General features: G+C 34.8%; 1 protein-coding gene across 12 annotated transcripts in view; it reads left to right on the forward strand.

The window, feature by feature from the left end:
• The window catches only part of a (arc), a 262,222-nt gene that overhangs the window by 50,250 nt on the left and 185,029 nt on the right, over window positions 1–26,943 (forward strand). The gene's annotated exons all lie outside the window — the stretch shown is intronic.

Raw genomic sequence — 26,943 nt, forward strand, 5'->3', positions numbered from 1 at the left:
GGCATATTCATAAGCGCAAATGATGCACAAACAATGATAAAAGCAAATTTATAAGATTCTAGCACAGTGGGGAATAAATTGAAAAATTATAGCTGTGTCTTTGTACGTGATAATTAGTAATAATTATTACTATGTTGCAGATTTTGACAGTTGTTGAAAAAAATGTTTCAGCAACATTTACTAAGTAAAAAGACACACCTATTTTTGTTATCCAGATGAGAACGACTAAAGATAGTTGGATAATGTTTTCAGAACATTTAAGGTTCAATCTTTTTAAAATATTTGGATAGCCTCAGTGATGCTTTTGATGCATTTTTATAACCGGGAGTAATGTTTCCGATACATGTGGATAGTTCGGATAATGTTGCGAAACATGTTGATAACACGTGTAATGTTTCCGACTCATTTAGATAGCATGGGTGATTTTTCCAAAGTTTTATTGGTAGACTGGAAGATGTTTCCGAAGAATTTGTATAACAGGAAAATGTTTTCGAGGCATATTGGCTAGCCTGGTACATGTTGATAACGCAGGATATGTTTCCGAAGCAATTTAGTAGCTTGAATAATGCTTCCGAGGCAGTTGAATAGATGAGGTGATGTATTAGTAGGTTGGGTTATATTTCGTAGGCATTTAGGTAGCCTGTAATAGCCTGAATAATGTTGCGAAACATTTTGTTAACTCGGGTAATGTTTCTGAATCATTTAGGTAGCCTGTGTGATGTTTCCGAGGGATTATTATTATAACAGAAGTTTTATTGGTAGCTTAGGAATGTTTCCGAAGCATTTGAATAACAAGATCATGCTTTCTAGGCATTTTGGGTAGCCTGGACAATATTTCTAAAGCAGGAAAGTATTTCTTAGGCATTTTATTGGCCTGGGTAATGTTTCCCGGGCAGTTGGGTAGCTGAAATGATGTTTTCCATGTATTTTTAGTAGCTTGGGATTTATGTCCAAGGCATTTAGGGAACCTGGAATTGTTTTCAAGACATGTATGTAGATGATGTTGCGAAACATGATGATAACGTGGGCAATATTTGTGAATCGTTTATGCAGCCTGGGATATGTCTCCGGGATATTTCTGGTAGCCGGGAAATGTTCGATTAACAGAAAAAATATTTCGATACATTTTGGGTAGCCTGGACAATGTTGCAACACATGTTGATAATGCAAGAAATGTTTCCCAGTATTTTAGTGCCTAGATTTTCTTTCCGATGCTGTTGGGTGGCTCAGGTAATGTTTCCGAGGTATTCTTTAGTTGTTTGGGTTATAGTTGAAAGCCGGGAATTGTTTTCGCGGTATATGGGTATCCTGAGTAATGTTTCTATTGCATGCAGATTGTCTGAATAATGTTGCGAAACATGTTGATAACGCGGTTAATGTGTCCGACTAATTTAGACTGGCTGGGTAATGTTTCCGAAGGATTATTGGTAGCCTGAACAATGTTGGAACACATTTTGCTACAGCGGGAGAATATTTCTGAGGCATTTTAGTGGCCTGGGTAAAGTTTCCGCGGCTATTGGGTAGCTGAAGTGATGTTTCCTAGGTATTTTTTAGTATCTTGGGATATATTTCCTAGGGATTTGGGGAGCCTGGAATTGTTTTCAAGGCATTTGAGTAACCTGAGTAATGTTTCCGATGCATGTGGATAGATTAGATGATGTTGCGAAACATGTTGATAGACTGGCTAATTTTTCCGAGGTTTTATTTGTAGCCGGGAAATAGAAGAACCATTCTTTCTAGGAATTTTGGGTAGTCTGGACAATTTTTCAATACATGTTGAGAATGCAGAAAATTTTTTCTAGGAGTTTTAGTGCCAGGGGTTTCCTTCCGAAGTATTTGGGTAGCTGAGATGATGTATCTGAGGTATTCTTTAGTAGCTTGGGTTATATTTACAAGCCGGGAATTTTTTCGAGGTATATGGGTATCGTGAGTAATGTTTCCATTGCATGTGGATAGCCTGGATAATGTTGCGAAACATGTTGATAACTCGGTTAATGGTTCCGACTTATGTACACAGGCTGGAAAATGTTTCCTAAGCGTTTGAATGCTTTCGATGCATATTGTGTATCCTGGACAATGTTGCAACTCTTGTTGAGAACGCAAGAAATGTTTCCGAGACAATTTTAAAGTGAGGGTAATGCTTACGAGACAGTTGGATAGCTGAGATTTGTTTCTGAGGTGATATTAATAGTTTGGATTATATTTCGTAGGATTAAAAAACTATTTTCGAGGCATTTGTGTAGCTCGAGTAACACTTCCAAGATATTATTAGTAGCTTGGGTTATATTTCCTTGGCATTTGGGGAGCCTGAAATTGTTTTCAAGACATTTGGGTAGACTGATTATTGTTTCCGATGCATGATGATAGCCTAGGTAATATTGCTAAACATGTTGATTAACTCTGGTAATGTTTCCGACTCATTTAGGTAGCCTGGTTGAGGTTTCCGAGGTACTTAAGCCTGGGTGACAAAACATTACGACATCTTGGATTTTCGTGGAGATGATACTGACCTCCTTCTATCACAGAATCATTATCCACGCTTATAAACATTATCCAAATTATCAACATGACTGTGAAACATTTTTCTCATTTTTTAAACGCCTTCGCAAATGTTGCTTAACATTACTGGCGTTAAGGGAATACATTGGAAACATTCTTGTTGTTTTCAAAATACCCAAGGGACTATCAAAATTCCTCAGGAACATTTTTAGTCTCAAGATAATATCCTGTTACCTCAAGAGGTCAAAATGTCTTTGTTTGCTAGTAGTAGATTTCAAGAGGTCTTCTGTTGTCCGTTGAAGACCTCAAGAGGTCTTCTGTTGCCTATATAAGATCTCAAGAAGTCTTCTGTTGCCCATAAAAGACCTCAAGAGGTCTTTTGTTGCCTATAGAAGACCTCAAGTGGTCTTCTGTTACCTCTGGATGTCCTCTAGATGTCTTTTGTTGCATAGAGCAGACCTGAAGTGGTCTTCTGTTACCTTTAGAAGTCCTCAAGAGGGCTTCTGTTGTCTGTAGGGAACCTCAAAAGATCTTCTGTTCCCTACAGAAGACATCAAAAGGTCTTATGTTGCCTATAGAAGACTTCAAGGGGTCTTCCGTTGCCTATATAAGATCTTAAGAGGTCTTCTGTTGGCTATAAAAGACCTCAAGAGGTCTTTTGTTGCTTATAGAAGACCTCAAGAGGTCTTTTGTTGCCTATAGAAGACCTCAAGTGGTCTTCTGTTACCTTTAGAAGTCCTCAAGAGGTCTTCTGTTGCCTATATAAGACCTCAAGAGGTCTTTTGTTGCCTATAAAAGACCTCAAGAGATCTGCTGTTGCCTATGCCTAAATATGTCTTTTTTGGCCTACAAAATACGTCAAGGGGTGTTCTTTTGCCTATATAATACCTGAAGAGGTTTTCTGTTGCCTTTAAAATATCTCAAGAAGTCTTCTGTTAACTGTGTAAAACCTCAAGAGGTTTTCTGTTTCCTATAAAAGACTTGAAGAAATTTTATGTCGCCTTTAAAAGACCACAAAATATATTTTTGAAACAAGAATATATATTTTCAGATTTTTAAAATACATTATTTTGTTCTTAGATAATGATTTTTCCTACTAAATCCCTTCTCTGCGTGAGGTGCTACCTGTAGCAGATCTCAAGACGTCTTCTGTTGCCTATTAAACATCTCAAGAGGTATTGGGTTGCCTATAGAAGACCTCAAGTGGTCTTCTGTTACCTCTAGAAGTCATCAAAAGGTCTGCTATTGCCTATAGAGAACCTCAAGAGATCTTCAGTTGCCTATAAAACAGGTATCGGCACTAATGCAAACGCATTGTTTGCGGTCTCACGCATACGACTCTCTCTTGCTCCCTCCACAAACAGTGCGTTAATGCATTGCTAGAACTAAAAATCATTGAAACAAACGACAGCAGAACCTTCTTCATTGACTTCTGAACGAAGACTGAGTGGTGGTTTTTCTGTTGTTCTTCTCATCAAGGGCACGTGTGCCCCTTTTTGTCGGATGCTGTTATAGAAGACCTCAAAAAGTTGTCTGTTATTTGTAGAAGTCCTCAAGAGGTCTTCTGTTACCTGAAGATGTCTTCTGTTGGCTATATAAGACTTTGAGGGATGCTTTGCTGTCTACAGAATATCCAAACGGTATTCTGGTGCCCGTAGAAGACATTTAGAGGTCCTACGCTGCATATAAAAGACATCAACAGGTCTTCTGTTGCCTTCAAAAGACCTCAAGGGATATCCTGTTTCTTATAGAAGACTTCAAGAGGTCTTCTTTTGCCTAAAAATACCTCAAGAGGTGTTTTGTCTAAAAATAACATCAGGGGGTCTCTTGGTGCCTGTAGGACCTCTCAAAAGGTCTTCTGTTGTCCATAAAAGAGCTCAATAGATCTCCGGTTGCCTATAGAAGACCTAAATATGTCTTTTTTGGCCTACAATCTTATATATATATATATATATAAGACCTGAAGGGGTCTTCTTTTGCCTATACAAGACCTGCAGAGGTTGTCTGTTGCCTTTAAAATATCTCAAGAGGTCTTATGTTGCCTGTATAAGACCTCAAGAGGTTTTCTGTTGTCTATAAAAGACCTCAAGAGGTTTTCTGTTGTCTATACCAGACCTGAAGAGGTTCCTCAAGAGGTCTTCTGTTGCATATAAAAGACGACAAGCGATTTGCTGTTGTCTATAGAAGACCTCAAGAGGTCTTTTGTTACCTCAGGAAGACCTCAAAAGGTCTTCTGTTACCTCTAGAAGACCTCAATGTTTTTTTATCGAAGTTAATTTTCTTCCACTGTCCCAATGCCTGCCGCAAATCCAATCGCCAACAATCTAAGCTTAGAGCTCACCAGAAGAAGAGAAAACAACAATCACATCTCAACGAACAATACAATACAATTACCAATAATAACAACAACAATAACAACATCATTAATGATACAACAACAACTATGATATTAGTATACCAAGTCAAATCATAGCATACAACAACACCAACAACAATAATAATAGCATCTATGAAAATATGTCCCCCCCCCCCCCCCCCCCCAAAAATGAAATAAAACACTTGTTAATCGAGAGCTTAACTGATGTTGCATAAATGGCCGACAAAAGCAGAAGACGAGGATGAAGATGCTGATGGTTATGCCTCCAGAAGCAGCAGTCACATCAGTAGCATGGATAGCAAGCTAGCTAGCTGGTGCCAAGGAATGTTTAGCCCCATCAATTGATGACTGGCTGTGGATGGTTTACCAGATGGTGTTGTTGTTCTCCATCTGATGAGTTAACTATCTTGTTTGTGTGGTTGTTGCTATTGTTTCTGAAGTTGTATCTCGAAAAAAGATGATGTGTAGATTTATAGGAAGTCATTCCACAGAATTTTGTGTTTTTTTTTTCATCTAAGAAATGATTGAATTTGAAACTTGTGCTACTGTTACAATTACTTTTGTTGTTCTGTTTTGAACATTTAGTGCAGCTGTAAATGATGGATAATGACTTCTCAAGCTATTGCCCGTTCATTGTGCATGGACTGTGAATGGATATTTCTTGTCATATCTTCCAAATCATCATCATCATCACCAAGGCAAAGTAGAAGGAAAATAATTGAAAATTTTTTCAATTCGTTGTATTAGAAGATTCTTTTTCTTTTTTTACTATTGATGATTTGTATTTTATATATACAGATTGGAAAATGATTTCAATAATCTTCAATAAATGCTTGAAGTTAAAAAATATTGAATTAAAAGGTGACCCTTTAAAGATGTGTTCATATGGCCAAAGAACAAAATCGGTATGGTTACAAGTTGTTTTGTCTTCTTATAGCCATAGCACACGATTCATTTATTCACTCATTGGAACTCCATAAATTCCCTTAAGTAGCCTATAAAACCCATAAAATCCCCCTGCCCCTCATATCTCCTCCGCCAAGAAGGAAGTAATTGTTTGTTTTTATACACATTGAATATAAAAACCCCAGATAATGTAACATTATCTAAATAAACAATAAATTTATTTGTTTAAATCTTGATTACGACCACCATCATCATAACCGCCACACATAGCTTTAGCTATCTGCCTAAAGGGGCCGAGTAAATGAGGCTAATAAAGAAGGCATCATTCCCTTATGGCGATGGCGCGATAACAAACACATGTTCTTCTTGCTCGAGATTGCCACTAGAGTTGTTTATAATTGAAGTTGGCTGCTTGAATGGTTCGTTCGCTGGTTGGTTGGTTCGTTGGTAATTAAATGAAAGTTATTATCACTATCGCTCGCTGTGGTTATAATCTCTTGAAACAAAAAACTACAACATTCTGGTTGGTAGTTTACAATCGGCAAACATTCATCACGGCTCTAGAACACAAGTGTTTCTTCGCTTGCTATTGGAATTACCAAGTGTTGGTTAAACAGCTGTGTATCTTTCCTAAGCTATAAACAAGTGTTTGTTACACTTATCACCCATAAATCAAATTAAAACTCATTAAAATGTAACGTAACTTGAAATACTTGTGGTTTTTCTGTGAAGTCATCATCACACTACACAAGTGGATAATCCAAAAGATATTTGGAAAGATTTTTGGTATGGTAAGGAAAAAGAAGAAGTAATCAGTACTCGTAAGAGAAAGAGAGGGAGAGAGAGAAGAAGTACACAGATTTCATTACAAGGGCCAGATTTCTTCCTTAAACTAGTATTTAGATATGAGTCAAACATTATCCACACTATACAGATATCTATAAAAAATCATTCTCCCTATCGACATGATCCGGAAACATTGTTATCTTCATCTAAATGTCTCCGATACATTATTCCCTTAATACCAATATTTCAGAAACCAATACCAATATTTGGAATAATTATCACTGCAATTTGTCCAACAAAATTAAGATCCATCCTTATCTACATGATACGCAATTGTTCTCAATATCTTAATCACTTCGAAACATTGTTCCCTTTATGAAAATGTTTCAGAAACATTATCCAACCTACACATATGTTTCGGAAACATTATCCCTGCAATTTAAGTGTTTCTAAGCATCACTCATCTTATCAAGCGGCTTCGGGTCACGAAACTGGCCTCCTTATAGGCCGGGTGGGGAGAATTCGGCCTCACTCTACGTCCTCCACGTCCATAAATGTTTCCGAAGCATTATTCCTGCAATTTGAGTTCTTCGAAGTAACACTCACCTTGTTTAACAGAATAAAAAACCATCCTCCTTATCTACATTATCCAGAAACATTATTCTCACTATCTAAATGTCTTCGAAACATTATTCCCTTTATAAAATGATATCAGAAACTTTAACGCAGCTACACAAATGTTTCGGAAAAATTATTTCCGCAACTTAAAGGTTAAGAACATCACTCACATCATTCACATGCTTCGTCTACAGTAGAGAATGATAGATACCTACTATTTATGTGGTATCCGATGGAATTGCAATTTTCGAATTTAGAAAAAAGTTGAGTTGTGCTGAATTGTGCTAGGTTTGTGCCCATTTGTGCCGAAAATTTTTTTTCGAAATTCGAAAAAATGGCTGAGATATTCAACAAAACATTTTTTTCGAAAAAATGTTGCCAGAATTGCAATTTTCGAAATTCGAAAAAATTTAAGTTGTGCTGAATTGTGCTCAGTTTGAGCCCATTTGTGCCGCAAAAAATTTTTCGATATCTCGTACCATTTTCGAAAAAAACCGATATTTTCGAATACATCACAGAATTGCAATTTTCGAATTTCGAAAAAACAAAAGTTGTGCTGAATTATGCTCACTTTGTGCTCATTTGTGCCGCAAAAATTTTTTCGTTATCTCCTACCATTTTCGAAAAAAACCGATATTTTCGAAAATACGATAGAATTGCAATTTTTGAATTTCGAAAAAACAAAAGTTGTGCTGAATTCTACTAAATTGTGCCAACTTGTGCCGTTTAAATTTTTTCAATATCTCTAACCGTTTTCAAGATATGGTCATTTCGAAAAACCAGTATTTTGTATGAAAAATCACTGTAATTTCTGCAATAATGCAAATATCGAGATGATCTTTATTGTGCTGAGTTCGACTCGCTGAGCACAATTTTTCGTCCATACATTGGAAATTTCCAACTTTACTCGTTACTCGCTCAAAATGAAAAATCCTATCACTTCCGTTTAAATAGGATTTTTTTTAATTCTGTAAATTGTGCTGAATTGTGCTCGTCTAGCACACATTTTTCGCCTTACATTGCAAAATTCCATCTCTACTCGTTAAAATCGCAAATAATTTTTTTTAAAGAAAAATCACTGTAATTTTAATTTAAAAAATATTTTGTTTTTCGAAATGATAAGGTTTTTCCATTTTCAGCGAGTAACGAGTAAAGTTGGAAATTTTAAATGTATGGACAAAAAATTGTGCTCGGTGAATCCAACTCAGCACAAAAAAGATCATCTCGATATTCGCATTATTGCAGAAATTACAGTGATTTTTCATACAAAATACTGGTTTTTCGAAATTACCATATCTTGAAAACGGTTAGAGATATTGAAAAAATTTAAACGGCACAAGTTGGCACAAATTGAATAGAATTCAGCACAACTTTTGTTTTTTCGAAATTCGAAAATTGCAATTCTATCGTATTTTCGAAAATATCGGTTTTTTTTCGAAAATGGTAGGAGATATCGAAAAAATTTTTGCGGCACAAATGAGCACAAAGTGAGCATAATTCAGCACAACTTTTGTTTTTTCGAAATTCGAAAATTGCAATTCTGTGATGTATTCGAAAATATCGGTTTTTTCGAAAATGGTACGAGATATCGAAAAAAATTTTGCGGCACAAATGGGCACAAACTGAGCACAATTCAGCACAACTTAAATTTTTTCGAAATTCGAAAATTGCAATTATGGCAACATTTTTTCGAAAAAAATGTTTTGTCGAATATCTCAGCCATTTTTTCGAATTTCGAAAAAATTTTTTCGGCACAAATGGGCACACACCTAGCACAATTCAGCACAACTCAAATTTTTTCTAAATTCGAAAATTGCAATTCCATCGGATACCACATCTACTATTTACTTAATCATGACAATATTGGTCTCTTTTCCATTTGGGTTGATACTTCCTTCTAAGACGAAAACATTATCTTCCTTATCAACATGAATCTGAAACATTGTTGACATTAATTAAATGTTTCCCAAACGTTATATCACGTATGCAAATTCCTTTGGAAACATCATCCCCTTTATGAAAATGTTTCAGATGCATTATCCAGGCCTATACAAATGTTTCGGAAACATTGTGCTTGCGCTTTATGTGTTTCGAGTGACGAAGGGAATCATAGATACCAATCAACATGATAATATCATTTCGTTTGAGAGGATACTGTGTTCCTTCTGGTGTCGGGTGATGAAAATTGGATCTGAAATATAGCGAAAACTTTTCCATTTCTCTCTCACATGCACGTGTCTTTGGAAACATTATCTCCGGTCTATCCATATGTTGTAAAAGATTATATTTACTAAAATGTTTCGAAGATACTTTGGCCCCCTTTCCACTTGAGAGGACCGAACTTATCAGGGAAACATTTTCCACGTCTGTAGACATTATCCTCCATATCAACATGACTCTGAAACATTGTTCTTAATATTTATATGCCTTTGCAACATTATTTTCCACATGCAAGTGCATTTGGAAACATTATCCGCACTATCCAAACAAATGCCTTGGATACATTATCCGTTCTACTCACACCATACAGATATCCATAAAAAATCGTTCTGCTTATCAAAATGCTTCAGAAACATAATTTCCGTTTCGAAGACATTATCCCTACAATTTAAGTGTTTCAACGCATTACTCAAGTTATCCAAAGGCTTCGGTTGATGTACGGGTGATAGATATATTGGTCCATCTTTCCACTTCAAAGTATTCTGTTCTCACGTTTATAAATATTATAATTCTGATCAGCATAACTCTGAACATTATAGTATCCAGGTCTATAAACATTATTAAAATTATCAATATGACTCAATGTCTTCGCAACATTATTTCCCTCATACAAATGCCTTGCAAACATTATCCTCGCTATCCAAATGTTGCTAAACATTACTGGCGTTAAGAAAATATATTGGAAACTTTCTTGATGTTATCAGAATGCCTAATAAACGTTATTCTTACTATTCAAATGGCTCAGAAACATTTTTCTTAGATGGAAAATATATTGAAAACATTTGCCACGCTAGTTAAATCCCTTGGTGTTGTAAAGCTTACGGGATATACGTTTTTCATCCTTATTTCCTTTGAAGTAATAATTTCCTCGATATATCTTGCACCCTAGCTCATGTAAAGTGTCTCCGAAACATTATTCCCTTTATAAAAATATTTCAGAACTGTTATCCGTGCAACACGAATCTTTTGGAAACATTATCCGCACAACTTAAGTGTTTCGAAGCTTTTATTAGCCTAAACATGGCAATATCTGCGGCTTTTCTTTCTACTTTAGAATATACTGACCTAAACATTGTTAACATGACTCTGAAACATTGTTGTTGTGATTTAAATGTTTTTTAAACATTATCTTCCTTAGCGAATACCTTGGAAAGATTATCCGCGCTATCAACAGTTTGCAAAGCAATTAAGAAAATACATTGTTAACGGTATTTTGGTCATCAAAATGCCTCCTACAAAACTTTATACTCATTTGCCTCATTACTCGAAATGCCTCAGAAACATTTTTGAGTAAAAATATCCATTTTCCACGGCATCCAAATACCAGAGGGATGCAATATTGGCCATAAGAAAATGTATTGGAAACGATATTGTGGTTAAAATGCCTAGAAAACTGAATTCTCATTATCCGAAATGTCTCAGAAATATTTCCGAGTAAATATCTGGGAGTCATTTTATATGGCATCCAAATGACTGGGGATGTAAATATCCATTAATGGTCCTGACTAGTTTTGAAGTGATAATTTTCAAGACATATTTTGGACCCTATTGCACCTCAAGTATATCCAATCCTCTTCGTGGTGTCATCTTGCTAAAGCTAAAATAAAAACATTGGCATCCTCATCTACATGTTGAAGAAGCATTACCTAACTGGATAGTCGTTATTAAGATGTTTAGAAACTTTATTCAGGTTGTCTAAATGTCCCAGAAACATTGTGGTATTGCATACATACATATGTTTCCACAAACATCCCCGAAGTGACCAGAAGACTTGGGCCCCATTCATATTAGCTCACTGACATGGGACCTACATTTTATCGCTGAGTCCAAATTGCGTGTCTTAACCCATATCGTACCGAGACAATTTTTTTATTTATTTTTTAAAAACAAAGCACTTTTTAGGTTAATTGGGAACCACTGATGTCAAAAATCAAATCAAAAAATTTTTCCGATTTTTCGTTTTCCCGGATAGTGGTGTTCGAAATTTCGAACACTGGCGCTTAAGCTATACATATATAAGTAAAATAAAATTGACTTTTTTGCCGTTATATTGATTTAGTTCACCATTTTTGTATGAACAAGAGACTTCTTTGGACCTACAAAACTTGTCCCCGAAATGTGCCAGCACTGGTCCACGTTTTGGATTGCCCCCATAGAACGGTACCGCCCGATTTTCGGGAGATTTCAAGGATTTAGCTGCATTATCCTACAGAAATGGCTGTAAATTAATACATATTTATTCTTTTTTGAGGTTACTTAACTTTCCTCCCGAAAGTTGTCAGCATAGGTCCACGTTTTATGTAGCCTCCGTTGAATTGTACCTAACGATTTTAGATTATTTCAGTATTTTAGCCGCACTATCCTTTAGAAATGGCTGAAATTTAGTAACTAGTCTTATATGGTGCTATAATAACTTTTCTCAGCAATTTGTCAGTAAATTTCCCCGTTTTGATATACCCATCGATATGTAGGTTAAGTACCAGCGTTCGAAATTTCGAACAGTCAACTTTGCACATCTGTAAAGTCGCGCTTGCGCATGTAAATCATGTTCTCTATATTTGGTGAAACGGCTACATATATTGGCAATAATTCCCCATGATTACTTTTTTAATTTAATTTTGTTTATAATTTTTTAAAATTAATTTAAAAATTATCCAAAAATATAGGTTTCAAAAATCTAACCTTAACATCAAGGGGGAGGGGGTTTTTCATTAGATTAGACTTTATACCTATACCAAAACTTGTTTTAAATTTAACCTCTTTCATCAATAAATATTTTTTTGAAAAAAAGTAATTTTACTGTTGGAAAAATCGAACACCACGTACGAAATGGATTAAGACACCACTTGTAGAAAAGATGTAAGTGGCTGAAATACTCGGCGAATATCAATTGCCAACATTACGCTGGAGATGTTAAATATTATAGCTACAAATTTCTTTTGTCCAGAGACTGATAATGAAATTTGATTTGGAACATTTCTTCCTTTGACACAATCCCCAAAAAGTGAAGTACTTTAGAAGATTTTGACTCAGTATGGAATAAATTTTAATTACGAGTCTAAAAGTTTAAAAAATTATTTCCACATATAATAGCTAATTTTATAACATCATTTTCTTAACAAAGTATTTTACTTAGATATCTAGTTTGTTTTGGGACTTACAGTGAAATTTTGTGCAGAATATTTCTTCTTTTAACACCTTTTGTCTAAAACTAAATTTTATGTTACTTTCATGCATCAACTCGAAAAAAGAACAAAACAATTTTTTTCAAAAAATATTTGGATGTTTTGTTGGCAAACTTAATGTATATATTTTCTTGATATATATTGCAAATACATATTTCATTTATTCGGCGACTTATATTGAAATTTAAAGGAGAATATTTTTGTCTTTGACGTCTTCAATCTAGAATGAAGTTTTGTGGGACAAAAGTTAATAAACTCAGATAAAGTATAACATTAACCCTAAAACGTGATTTTACTTTTGGCAGTTTCCTGGCGTTTAGGTACGATTTGGAGTTTTGGTGTATTCGGGGACCTATGGTAAAATTTTATGACAAATAATTTGGTAGAATATTTTGATCTGATACGATCTTATTTTAAAGGAGTTTTTAAACGTCTTTGAAAAAAGGGGCCAAAAAGACCACTTTAATGACTCGCATGAGGGTAATTTTTTTTTTATAAAATGATACCCTGCATTGTTGTCAGTAATATCGCCAAAGACACTTTATACCTAAAATGCAAGGATTCCAAGGAGTCTGATGTCGAATATTTCAAAACCTGCAGAAATGGGCGGAACTTGCCACGCCAATTTATGTTACTTTTCGACGTAAACTTTCAAAACGCCGATACACGTGTCTTCTTTTTTTCGGTCCTCTTTCATAATCTGTGCGGGATTTCTTGTAATTTAAAAAAAGTTCAATTTTGTTGTACAGTGTTATCAGAAGGTCTTACAAAAATCCTTGGAAACATTATCAAACATATTTCGAAAACTTATAAAATATCCACCAAACGCCCAGAAATTGTTATTCAAAATTTTCATTTCTTTCTAATTTTTGGAATTCGCTCAGCATAAACAAAATATTTGATTTTGGAATCTTGCTATAAAAACCAAATTTCAAATTCCGTTGTTTTCACACTTTTACTTGTGTAACGGCGGTCTTTAATGTTTTATTGAACTTCAAGTTAAATGAAAGTTGTATTGCTCAATCACAACCAAACGAGAAAAAAACATAGAAATTCATAACAATACCCCCCGAGGAGTTAATGTTTTTCAAATGTTCGTTCAACTGTTCAAAGACCTCTCAATGAAAGTAACAGCCAAAAAAGGTAGATACAGACCAAGTGGATAAGTGAATGATGCTGGCTCAATGGCTGCAACAGCAGCATTCGAAAACAAAAATCCCATTGATCAGTGACCGTTAAAACTGAGGACATTAAAATGGAGTTTTAGACCACAGACAGTCGCGGTAAAAGGTGAATATTTCTTGAGGGGCTACTCACATTTTCATTTTGGAATAGGCGAACAAACTGCATGTGTTTTTCTGTAAAAGTTCACTTCAAACCAAAAAGGAAAACCAATTACCAACTAAAAGGCAAATGCTTCCGGGGAAAGGTAAACGATTTGTTACCTACTTCAATATTGAAAGGCAGCTACAGTTCAATTGCCAAGTAAATAATAAAATAAAAACAAATTGTTTTTTTTTTTTTTGAAATAAATATATAATGAGTTTAAGGGAAATTGTAAGGAAACCAAAACAATTGCTGGAAATCGTAACAAAACAAACACTAAAAAGGACAACAAAATAAAAGGAAAATTATACAATACCAACAGATGCCAGAAAAGTTTCAGTACCTACATGGTTGTTAACTGTTGTTTAATTGTTTAGCCCAGCCATTACCAATATTATTTCGTTTCTTTTTCTCAAAACCATTTAAAATAAAATACCAACCTCCTTGTGAGCCGAACAAAGTATTTGCTCTGCAACAAACAACAAAGAAACATTTCGTGGTTAAACTTTCTTTGTTGTTAAACGGTAACAAATTGTTAACTGCATTCTGTAGATTTTTTGCGCTTGAAACGTGTCCACTCCACTCCGCCTGAGTTTATTTCTTATTTTAGTTTAACAAAACTTTGTAATTGTTTTTTATGGGGTTTACTTATTTCAGCGTTTGTTGTTGTTGTTACTGTGTTAACCCATCCCATCTGTCAGCAAAAGTTTAATACGAAAACTCTTAACGCAACTTTTCAAAGTATTTGGGTTACAAATTGAAGAAGCGTAAGAACAAAAAGTAAACAATCGATATGTAATAAACTCCGTGCTAACAATTGAAGAAACATTCTACCTTTTCATGTGGTTTTATTAAACACATGTAAGCGTTACGTTAACCAAAGAAATTGTTTAAATGCCAAGGCTTTTGAAGCCTAAACGCCATTACGACGACGCCGGCCGGGCGGTAATCATGTTATAAACATAAAATGTAATTCAGATTAACTGTTAAAGTAATTTTGGGAGGAGTTGTTATTTGGAGGAATTTTTGGGACTTTTTTGCGATACTTTAATGTAGTTGAAAAGTAGATGAAGAAGAAGCAAAGAGAAAACAAATATGTCCTCAGACATGAAATGCTTGGCAAGACACCAAGTTTCGAGATTTTTTCTTTTAAAAATCAAGCTGTGGATTGTTTGTCGGCAGGATCATCAAAATGTTATTCCTAATTTTTCATCCATCAATGGCCGTGATTGGCTATAAAGTGCTTATTTCCTTCACATATTTTCAAAATAGGTTTGTCTTCGTACTTACTAAATGTTGCTGAAACACTTTTTTCAGCAACTTTTCCTTTATATAACTGTCAAAATCAGAAATATTAGTAATAATTTTTACAAATTATCGAGTACGCAGACAGGCATATTGTCCTCTCAAGTGAACACACAACTGTTTCTATAAACATTGACATACTTATCTACATGTTTCAGGAACATTATACAAATGTCTCTGCAACACGATGCACGTTATAACAATGCTTAGAAACTTGATTCGTGTCATCTGAATGTCTCGCATACATTCTCTAGTTATCCTACTTACTTACTTAGTTGGCCCATTATACTATGTTTACATTTACGAAATCCACTCGATTTCAACTGTCAATTCCATTGCTTAAACATCAAATGAAATCCAATCGATTTCAGATGAGTTTTCATTTGACGTATACACAAAGGAATTGACAGATGAAGTCGAGTGGATTTCGTAAATGTAAACATAGTATTACAGAACATTTGTTCCATAGACCGAACTAAGAACAGATCTCCAATTCTCTCTGCTTTTCGCTTCGCTTTCTGGATTACCGCGCCTTGTCATCTCTTCATCGACTTGTTTGCGACATCTATTCTTTGGCCTGCCAATTCTGCGTGCACCGCCATGTGGCATGTATTCATACGCCTTTTTAGCGGGTTCATCATCGCTCATTCTTATGATATGGCCTAGCCAACGCAATCGTTGCATCTCGATACGTTTAACTATATTCATGTCTTTGTATAGCTGATATAGCTCGTGGTTCATACGACGTCGATATTCACCGTCAACACAGATTGGCCCGTAGATCTTTCGAAGAATTTTTCTCTCAAACACACAAAGCACTGCCTTATCTGCTTGAGCAAGTACCCATGCTTCTGAGCCATACACTAGCACGGGTAGTATCAGCGTTTTGTATAGTGTTATTTTTGTTTGATGAGATGTGGCTTTGTTTTTAAATTGCTTACTTAAACCATAGTAGCATCTGTTGGCCAATACAATTCTTCTTCTTATTTCACAACTGATGTTGTTTGTTGTGTTTATGGCAGTGCCGAGGTAGACGAAGTCTTTAACTACCTCAAAGTTATAGTTACCAACTTCCACAGTTGGTCCGAGCTCTATAGACGCTTTGCGCGTCAACACCATCAATTTGGTCTTTGCGCCGTTTACCGCCAGACCCACTTTCGCAGATTCTGCTTCGACCTTCCTAAAGGTATCAGTTACTTCCTTTACTGATTGTCCCATGATGTCTATGTCAACAGCATAAGCAAGTAACATGTGTAAATTGTGCCATTTCTTTTGACATTTGCATCTCGTAGTACCTTTTCCAGCAAAATGTTGAATATGTTACACGAAAGGCTGTCTCCTTGTCTGAAACCTCTTTTGGTACTGAACTGTTCGGAGAGGTTCTTTCCAATTTTAACTGAGGACCTAGTATCAGTTAAAGTCATCTTACAAAGCCGGATGAGCTTTGCGGGGATACCAAATTCAGACATTGCTTGGAATACCTTTGAACGTAGCGGGTTGTCGAAGGCTGCTTTATAATCGACAAAAAGGTGGTAGGTTTCGATCTGCATCTCTTGGGTCTTCTCCAGGATTTGCCGTAGGGTAAATATTTGGTCAATGGTGAACTTGCCAGGTCTAACGCCACATTGGTATGGTCCAATTATTTCGTTGACCATTGGCTTTAGTCGTTCGCACAATATTCCTGACACTATCTTATAGGCAATAGGGAGAAGACTTATGCCCTTATAGTTGGAGCATACAGTTTTATCTCCTTTCTTGTGGACGTGACACAGGATGCTCAGGTTCCAATCGTCGGGTACGCGTTATTCCTGCCTGATGGTGCTGACGCATATACCTTATCAGCGCGTCGCCTCCGGTTTTAAACAGCTCGGCTGGTAAGCCATCGGCTCCTGCTGCTTTATTATTCTTCAGCCGGTTGATTGCTGTTTTTACCTCATCTTGGCCGGGCGGTATACATTCTATACCATCTTCTGGGATTGGATCTGTGGTATCATCGTCTTCGCTACTATTGGATACCAGCAGATTGGAGAAATGTTCCTTCCATATCCTGAGCACGCTATCTGTATCTGTTACCAGATTACCTTGCTGGTCTCTACAGGAGGATGCGTCTGTACCAAAGCCATCTGTTTCATGTTTCACTCTTTGGTAGAATTTTCGGACTTCATTCTGTCTCCTGTACATCTCGATTTGTTCACACTCCCGCTTTTCCATTTTTCTCTTTTCCTTGCGGAAAAGACGTTTCTCTTCTCTCCTTTTCTCTCGATATCTCTCTCGTGCGCTACGCGTTGCTACTGATTGTAAAGTATCCCTATATGCCGCATACCATGGTCATACCATAATTTCCTTTGTGTAAGTCTCTGGTACCCAAGTATTGATTTTGCGGCTGTTTGCATGGAGTGGGCAATATTTTGCCATTGTGTTGTTATGTTATCTTGACAAGGAGTGCTTTGATTAAGCAATTGGGCTAGTTGAATGGAATATGCTGTGGCTATCTGTTGTGTTTGCAGCCTATCGATGTCTAACGTCCGCGTTGTGCCTTTTCGTGCTTTATTTGCAACGTTTAGACGGGTACGTGCCTTTGCTGCAACAAGGTAGTGGTCCGAATCAATGTTTGCGCCTCGGAACGATCGTACATCCGACACGCTCGATGAATGTCTTCCATCTATCACAACATGATCAATTTGATTTCTTGTTTTCTGATCTGGAGACAGCCAGGTGCACTAATGAATATCGAGATGCTCAAATCTGGTACTGCTAACTACCATGTTTTTTGCAGCTGCAAAGTCGATCAGCCTCATACCATTGTCAGATGTTTCACTGTGGAGACTGAAATTCCCGACTGTTGGGCCAAAGATATTCTAATTTCCCATTTTGGCATTAAAATCGCCTAGAATAATTTTAATGTCATGGGCAGGGCAACGGTCATATGTTTCTTCTAAGCGCTCGTAAAATATATCTTTGGTCTGTTCGTCCTTTTCTTCAGTAGGAGCATGAGCGCAAATAAAGCTGATGTTGAAGAATTTAGCTTTTATTCGGATTGCAGCAAGTCTTTCATTCACTGGGGTGAAGCTGGATACCAGATGTTTTAGTCTCCGACTAACTACAAATCCGCAACCAAACTCGTGCTTTACGTCATGGCAGCTATAATACAGTGCGTCACCTTCCCCATGTGTCTTCCGCTTAATATAAAGGCAGGATGAAGGTATGTCCTGAAAATTGTAATGTTATAGCCAATGTTTAGAAAGACTTAAATTTAATTGAAAATGTTTCCAAACATTTGAAAGACGTAGACTGTAATGTTTCGGTGGCAATATGACGACGTTTCCGAGGCAATTTTAGAAAGTTGAAAATATTTCCAACACACTTTGATAAAAAGAAATATATTCCCGAGACAACGATCTTTATGTTCGGAGCTAGTATATGAAGAACGTGAATTCCAATTTTCCCCACATAAGACTTTAGAAACATTTGAATGACGTGTTTTCATCAACTTTTTTACTGTACAACTGTCCAGCGTACGTAAAAATACTTTAAATGACATTTCCAATCGTTTCGTATTTTCCATAGGAACAATACAAAACGAAACATAACCCAAGCTGGCGGAGTTCGCTGTTTAGTTTCGTTTTGTTTACATTCGTGAGTGCGAACGAAAAGTACTCAACTCCACAAGAGCAGATAGAAAACTAAATAGTACTAAAGACATGTGAATAAATCAAAAACGTTTGGTGGTTGATAAAATTTTCACTGTGGTATGTTGACGTTAGTTTATAGGGTTGTTAAGCAATGATTTGTGTGAGTGTGCCTGAGTGTGTTATTGACCATAACGCACGGCAAACGTTTGCCAAAATTTCTTTTTGTTCCGGTAGTGAATAAAACAACTCGGCAAAGCATAGCCGAAGTACATTTGAGCAATCGTACGGTTTTCATCTTTTTACATTGAAAAGTTTGTGGTTTTTTTTGGTTGTGAGAATGAAACGATTCAGAGAAGCTGAAAAGTTTGTGGCTTTGTGTGATTGGTACGGGAATCGTTTTGTTTGTTTACGTTCATTGCAACTGTCATCTTGATGATTTGAATCGTGAACTTTCGATGAATTTTTCACAAAAAAAAAAAAAACAAGAACTGTCTCAAACGAGTATGCTTGCGCAAATTTGTTTTAGGGTGTGAATTTTTGTTTTGTTTTCTTTCGTTTTTTTTTTTTTGCATTAATTCCGATAGAATAAAGTAAGTCAGTCCGGAGATCTTTCGAGTAAAGAACTGATTTTATTTGATTTTCTGATGAAAGGCCTCTGAATTGTAGTACTAAAATTTTTTTGAAACAAATTATTACATACCTCTTTCAATTTATAATAACTAATAGAACTATTTTCTTTATTTGCAGGTAAGATCAGACACTAAACAAATGGATACTCCCCAATAGGTATTTATATTTGTTTTCCATGCATTTTAGATCCTTTTTAAGCTTTTGTCGTAGCCTATATGACATTTATTTTTAAGCTATATTCATAACTTCGAAGGCATGGTCTAGGAATATATATATTTATATATTTTATAATAAATATAACTTTATACGCTCTGGTGCTTTTTTTCAAATTATTTTCCCAACATTTAACCAACATTAGTATACAAATTATATAGCCTGACTAGTCCTTTATGAAGTATTCTCCAAATAATATCTATTACAACTAGTCATTTCTTTAAAAAAATGTGCTCACACAATTTCCCATAGTAAAACCTCTCATCCCACGTGACACCAAAGTTCTTACTACGCAAAACAAATATTGGTCAATCACATAAACCATGTCAAATAACTGGCGAAATTTACAAAAACCCATCCATTGAAAAGACAACAAAAGAAGAGAAACAAATACGAAAAACAATATAAAAACAAAAGCAAAAGAACAGTAAACAAAACCCCATTTAAACAAATCAAAAAAAGTTATTGAATGACTTCTTTTAATGTGTTACACAAAAGAATCAACAAAAAACAACAACAAAGTTATTGAACAATTCAATCAAAGAAGTCGTCAATATGAAGACAAAGAAGAAGAAAATTATTTTCGCATCATATAACCAAAGATCTAGGTATGCCATTCATTCGATTCGATTGTTCTAAATAAGAAAACAAGAAGCCGAGTGTGAAAACTTTAAAGACTTCATTAAGAAACCACAATGCATACTGATTGTGGTGGCGATCGATAGCGAATTGGTAAGAGAGCGAGTGGTGGGTGAATTGCGTTTTGCGATTATTGAAAGGTAGTAAGTACCATAGAAAGAAGACAATCCATAACATTTTTATTTTTTGCGTTACCATTCTAAGGAAAATTGTTGAGGATGATAATTCATGGGGAAATAATGTTTGGACTAACTATAGGAGTTACTTTTTTATATTTTAAAGCAATTTCCAAAGCCTAAAACGCGTGGATTTTTCAGCTACTTCCTTGGGCCTTAACGGCGCGAATTTGTAAGCTATTTCGATGGGCTAAAGGTAGTAGATTTTTAAGCTTTTACCATTAGCAACAAGACGTGGATTTTGAATATATTTCCATTGGTCAAAAGGAGTGGATTTTTAAGCCATTTACATGGGCTAAAAGCCATGAATTTTTAAGCTATTTCCATGGGCTAAAAGGTTTGGATTTTTAAGCTATTTACATGGGCTAAAAGGCGTGGATTTTTTAAGCTATTTACATGGGCTAAAAGGTGTGGATTTTTAAGCTATTTACATGGGCTAAAATGCGTGGATTTTTTAAGCTATTTACATGGGCTAAAAGTCGTGGATTTTTTTTTACATGGGCTAAAAGGCGCGCATTATTTAAGTTATTTCCATGGGCTAAAATGGGATGATTTTTAAAATATTTCCATGGACTAAAATGCGTGCATTATTTATGTTATTTCTATGGGCTAAAATGGGTGGATTTTTAAAATATTTCCATGGGCTAAAAGGCGTGGATTTTTTAAGCTATTAACATGGGGTAAAAGGCGTGGATTTTTATGCTATTTACATGGGCTAAAAGTCGTGAATTCTTAAGCTATTTACATGGGCTGAAAGGCGTGGATTTTTAAGCAATTTTAATGGGCTAAAAAACGTAGGTTTTTGAGCTATTTTCATGGACAAAAGACGTGGATTTTGAAGCTATATTCATGGGCTAAAAGGGGTGGATTTTAAAGCTATTTTCATGGGCTAAAAGGCGTGGAATTTTAAGCAATTTTAATGGGCTAAAAAACGTAGGTTTTTGGGCTATTTTCATGGGCTAAAAGTCGTGGATTTTTAAGCTATTTCCATAGCCCAAAAGGGGTGGATTTGAGGCTATTTCCATGCGCTGAAAGGCATGGATTTTTAAGCTATTTACATGGGCCAAAAGCCGTGGATTTGTAAGCTATTTACATGGACTAAAAGCCGTAGACTTTTAAGCTATTTACATGGGCTGAAAGGCATGGATTTTTAAGCTATATGCATGGTATAAAAGGCGTGGATTTTTAAGCTATTTACATGGGCTAAAGGTGTGAAGTTGTAAGCTATTTTTATGGGCTAAAGGTGTGAAGTTTTAAGCTATTTTTATAGGCTAAAAGGCATGGATTTTTAAGCTATTTACATGTCCTAAAATGCGTGGGTTTTAAGCTATTTTCATGGCTAAAAGACGTGGATTCTTAAGCAATTTTAAAGGGCAAAAAACGTAGGTTTTTAGGCTCTTTTCATGGACCAAAAGACTTGGATTTTTAAGCTATTTTCATGGGCTAAAAGACGTAGGTTTTCAATCCATTTTCATGGCCTAAAAGTCTAAGGGGTCCCAATGTGTTAGGCATAAACTTTTATTTTATTTTTTTTTATTAGGGACGGGTGCTGAAAAAATTCTTTAAAAAATCCACGTTTTATAGGGACAATGGGTGGTTGAAAAATTCTTTAAAAATCCACGTTTTATGGGGACAATGGGCAGTTTGAAAATTCTTTAAAAATCCACGTTTTATGGGGACAATGGGCAGTTTGAAAATTCTTTAAAAAACTCCACGTTTTATGGGGACAATGGGCAGTTAAAAAATTCTTTAAAAAATCCACGTTTTATGGGGACAATGGGTGTTTGAAAAATTCTTTAAAAAATCCACGTTTTATAGGAACTAAGGGCGGTTTAGAAATTTTTTAAAACATCCAGGTTTTATGGGGACTATGGGTGGTTTAAAAATTCTTTAAAAAGTCCACGTCTTATGGTTTAAAAATCCACGTTTTATGGGGACTACGGCTGGTTTAAAAATTCCTTAGAAAATCCACGTTTTATGGAGACAATGGTCGGTTTAAAAATTCTTTAGAAAATCGAAGTTTTATGGTGACTACTGGAAGGTTTCACAAACTCTTTAAAAAAATCCGCGTTTTATGGGAAAAATTCTTTAAAAATCCACGTTTTATGGAGACTATGTGGCTTTGAAAATTCTTTTAAAAAATCCACGTTTTATTGGGTCTATTTGTGGTTTAAAAATTCTTTATAAAATCCACGTTTAATGAAGACTATGAGAGGTTTAAAAATTCTTTAAAAATGCATGTTTTGTGGAGACTATGGGTGATTTAAAAATTCTATAAAAATCCACGTTTTGTGGAGACTATGGGTGATTTAAAATTTCTTTAAAAAATCCACGATTTATGGGGACTATGGGTTGTTTAATTTTTTTTTTTAATTTACGTTTTATGGGGACTATGGGCGGTTAAAAAATTCTTTTAAAAAATCCACGTTTTATTGGGACTATGAGAAATTCTTTTTGTGGGGATTAAGCATGACTGTTTTAGGTATTATATATATCGTAGAAGTTATAGCTATTCTAGGCTATTTTTATAAGATTAACGGCATGGAGCCTAGTAAATTATTAGAAATTTCATTTTATATTCCTCCACCTACCATTTTCTGCCCCCGTTTTGTTTACATTTGTTTCCATTTCTGTGTTACTTTTTTCTAAAATTATTTTTGCAAAAACGTAAAGCTTAAGGTGTGTGCATATGGCATATTCTTCTTCATGTATCTCACCTTATGCTATTGTTGTTGTAAATTACCAATCAACAATCATATTTCAAGAAAAAAAACGCACATAAAGAACTGGCAAAGAAATAACATAAAAATGAGAACAAACCTGAGCGTTTATCACACATACAAATTATCAAGCCTAGCAGCTAGCTGGCCGACAATTCATCATAGCCACGGCTAGCTACTGCCAATGGATTTATTGTTTAGAGCTCTGGAGAAATTTCATTTTTTTGTTTCTTGAGGCTGATCGATTGTTATGGCTTTTTTGAAGACATCGCCAACTATCTCTGATTATTATTACGAACATTGTTGCAGGTTCTTAAAGACATTTGAAACTTGGTTTGTAGAAAGAATTGTGTTGAAAATGTTAAAATAAATAAAACGAATTCTCCCACCACCCCTAACCATTAAAGAGAGTGGCTAATAAAAATAAATTGCCAGTAGGTCAGTGGTGTAGAAAACCTGTATTTCGAATGTAAATGTGTGAATGATAAGCGAGAAAGAGCATTATGCACGCGGAATAATTGAGGTTCCAGCAAACAATGGTAATAATAGGTGCTCTGCAATCATGGATTTTTGAAGAATAGCAGAGCCCATAGTTGTCATAAATCGCGATTTTTTTAAAGAATTTTTGGATCCCCCTTGGTCGCTAAAACGTGGATTTTTCAAAGAAATTTTAAACCAACCATAATCCAAATAAAACGTGGATTTTTTATAGAATTTTTAAACCAAGCATATTCCAAATAAAACGTGGATTTTTTAAAGAATTTTTGGACCAACCATAGTCCACATAAAACGTGGATTTTTGAAAGAATTTTTGGACCAACCATAGTCCACATAAAACGTGGATTTTTTAATGAATTTTTAAACTAACAATAGTCAAAGTAAATCGTGGATTTTTTTAAAGAATTTTTAAACCAACCATAGTCAAAGTAAAACGTGGATTTTTAAAGAATTTTTAAACCAACCATAGTCAAAGTAAAACGTGGAATTTTTAAACCAACCAAAGTCAAAGTAAAACGTGGATTTTTTAAAGAATTTTTAAACCAACCATAGTCCAAATAAAACGTGGATTTTTCAAAGAATTTTTAAACCAACCATAGTCCCCATAAAACGTTGATTTTTTAAAGAATTTTTGGACCAACCATAGTCAAAGTAAAACGTGGATTTTTTAAAGAATTTTTAAACCAACCATAGTCAAAGTAAAACATGTTTTTTAAAGAATTTTTAAATCAACCATAGTCAAAGTAAAACGTGGAATTTTTAAAGAATTTTTAAACTAACTAGACCAACCATAGTCCCTATAAAACGTGAATTTTTTAAAGAATTTTTGGACCAACCATAGTGCCTATAAAACGTGAATTTTTTAAAGAATTTTTGGACCAACCATAGTCCCTATAAAACGTGGATTTTTTAAAGAATTTTTGGATCAACCATAGTCCCTATAAAACGTGGATTTTTTAAAGAATTTTTGGATCAACCATAGTCCCTATAAAACGTGGATTTTTTAAAGAATTTTTGGACCAACCATAGTCCCTAAAAAACGTGAATTTTTTAAAGAATTTTTGGACCAACCATAGTCCACATAAAACGTGAATTTTTTAAAGAATTTTTGGACCAACCATAGTCCACATAAAACGTGGATTTTTTAAAGAATTTTCGGACCACCCATAGTCCACATAAAACGTGGATTTTTAATTAAAATTTTTGGACCAACCATAGTCCAAATAAAACGTGGATTTTTCAAAGAATTTTTAAACCAACCATAGTCCAAATAAAAAGTTGATTTTTCAAAGAATTTTTAAACAAACCATAGTCCAAATAAAACGTGGATTTCTCAAAGAATTTTTGGACCAACCATAGTCCCTATAAAACGTCGATTTTATAAAGAATTTTTGGACCAACCATAGTCTCTATAAAACGTGGATTTTTTAAAGAGTTTTTGGACCAACCCTAGTCTCTTTAAAACGTGGATTTTTTAAAGAATTTTTGGACCAACCATAGTCCCCATAAAACGTTGATTTTTTAAAGAATTTTTGGACCAACCATAGTCCCTATAAACCGTGGATTTTTTAAAGAATTTTTGGACCAACCATAGTCCCTATAAAACGTGGATTTTATAAAGAATTTTTGGACCAACCATAGTCTCTATAAAACGTGGATTTTTTAAAGAGTTTTTGGACCAACCCTAGTCTCTTTAAAACGTGGATTTTTTAAAGAATTTTTGGACCAACCATAGTCCCCATAAAACGTAGATTTTTGAAAGAATTTTTGGACCAACCATAGTCCCTATAAAACGTGGATTTTTTAAAGAATTTTTGGACCAACCATAGTCCCTATAAAACGTGGATTTTATAAAGAATTTTTGGACCAACCATAGTCTCTATAAAACGTGGATTTTTTAAAGAGTTTTGGACCAACCATAGTACACATAAAACGTGGATTTTTTAAAGAATTTTTGGACCAACCATAGTACACATAAAACGTGAATTTTTTAATTAATAGAGGAACTCTTATCTTGGATATTTGATAATTTACCTCCATTGGGATAGCCTTTCCGTTACAAAACATATCCATAAACAATTTTGAGTCATCATCACTTTATCCATTTTCCAATTTAAATCTTCAGGCAATTGGGCATTTATTTTATAAATTTTATTATCATTACTACCTTTTTCGGCTTCTCTTATTTAACATTACAAACAGTTTTATTCTTAAATAAATAACCACCATCAACCTACCGACATCATCATCATCATATCATTCATTATTAGTTATGATGACGTATTCTACTTTTTCGTAATTTAGTAAAGTAAACACAAAACGTGATTTTGGGATTTTAGTATTTTGTTTTACAATCGTTGTAAAATAAGAGAAAAATATTTTCATTCATTTATTTTTCATAACTATAAACTGAAGTCGACAAAGAGATAATGCATTGAAGAAAAAAAACGTGAGGTTTTTATTATTTTTCGTTCAGAAGTCAATATTGTTCTGGAGAAGAATATAAAAGGTCATTCATTCATTGGTTTTGATTTTCATTCATTCGAAATCTTCTCCCATGAGAGATGAGTCATTGATGGGGAATTGGGGAGAGTTGAGATTTCAATTAAAGGTAATTATCCATCATTTAATAATTATAATTAGGGCTAGCAGGCTCAAAATTCTCAAGAGAGCCAGAATTTTTTCCTAAATTTTTGTCAGCAATTTCGAAATATTATCACATAATTACAACTCGAAGAAGATATTTGTTAAGGAAGCCCAGCTTTCTTCCCAAATTTCTATTTAACATTTTTTAACAATCTTTTTCCAACATCTTCCAAAACTGATGCCCGTGATGTTTAACAATTTCAACCTTGGGCTATTTTGCAATACCAAAATAATGTCATTAATTACTTAAATGATTTATTTTACAACAATTTTCGCGTTTTTTATAACTCACAGATAACAACAGCATCATCAAGAGGAACAAAAAATAGAAAAATGAAGGTGCAACCCAAAACTTAAACAAAGTAATTAAATCTGTATGATGCCGTTATTAACCACCGGCAAAATGAACAACAAATAATGGTCAAGGTTTACTTTCTCCCAAAACAACAACAACAACATTGTTGTCTAGCACATGAATCATTTGCTAATGGATTTCGAGGCGAAACAAAGTTACAGAGGAAAATTGGTACAAAAAAACTATAACAATCAAATCAGAGGGGCGGAAGC

The sequence above is a fragment of the Musca autumnalis genome, unplaced genomic scaffold, assembly GCF_047663935.1.
Source record: "Musca autumnalis isolate F117 unplaced genomic scaffold, ASM4766393v1 scaffold_5, whole genome shotgun sequence".
NCBI lineage: Eukaryota > Metazoa > Arthropoda > Insecta > Diptera > Muscidae > Musca > Musca autumnalis.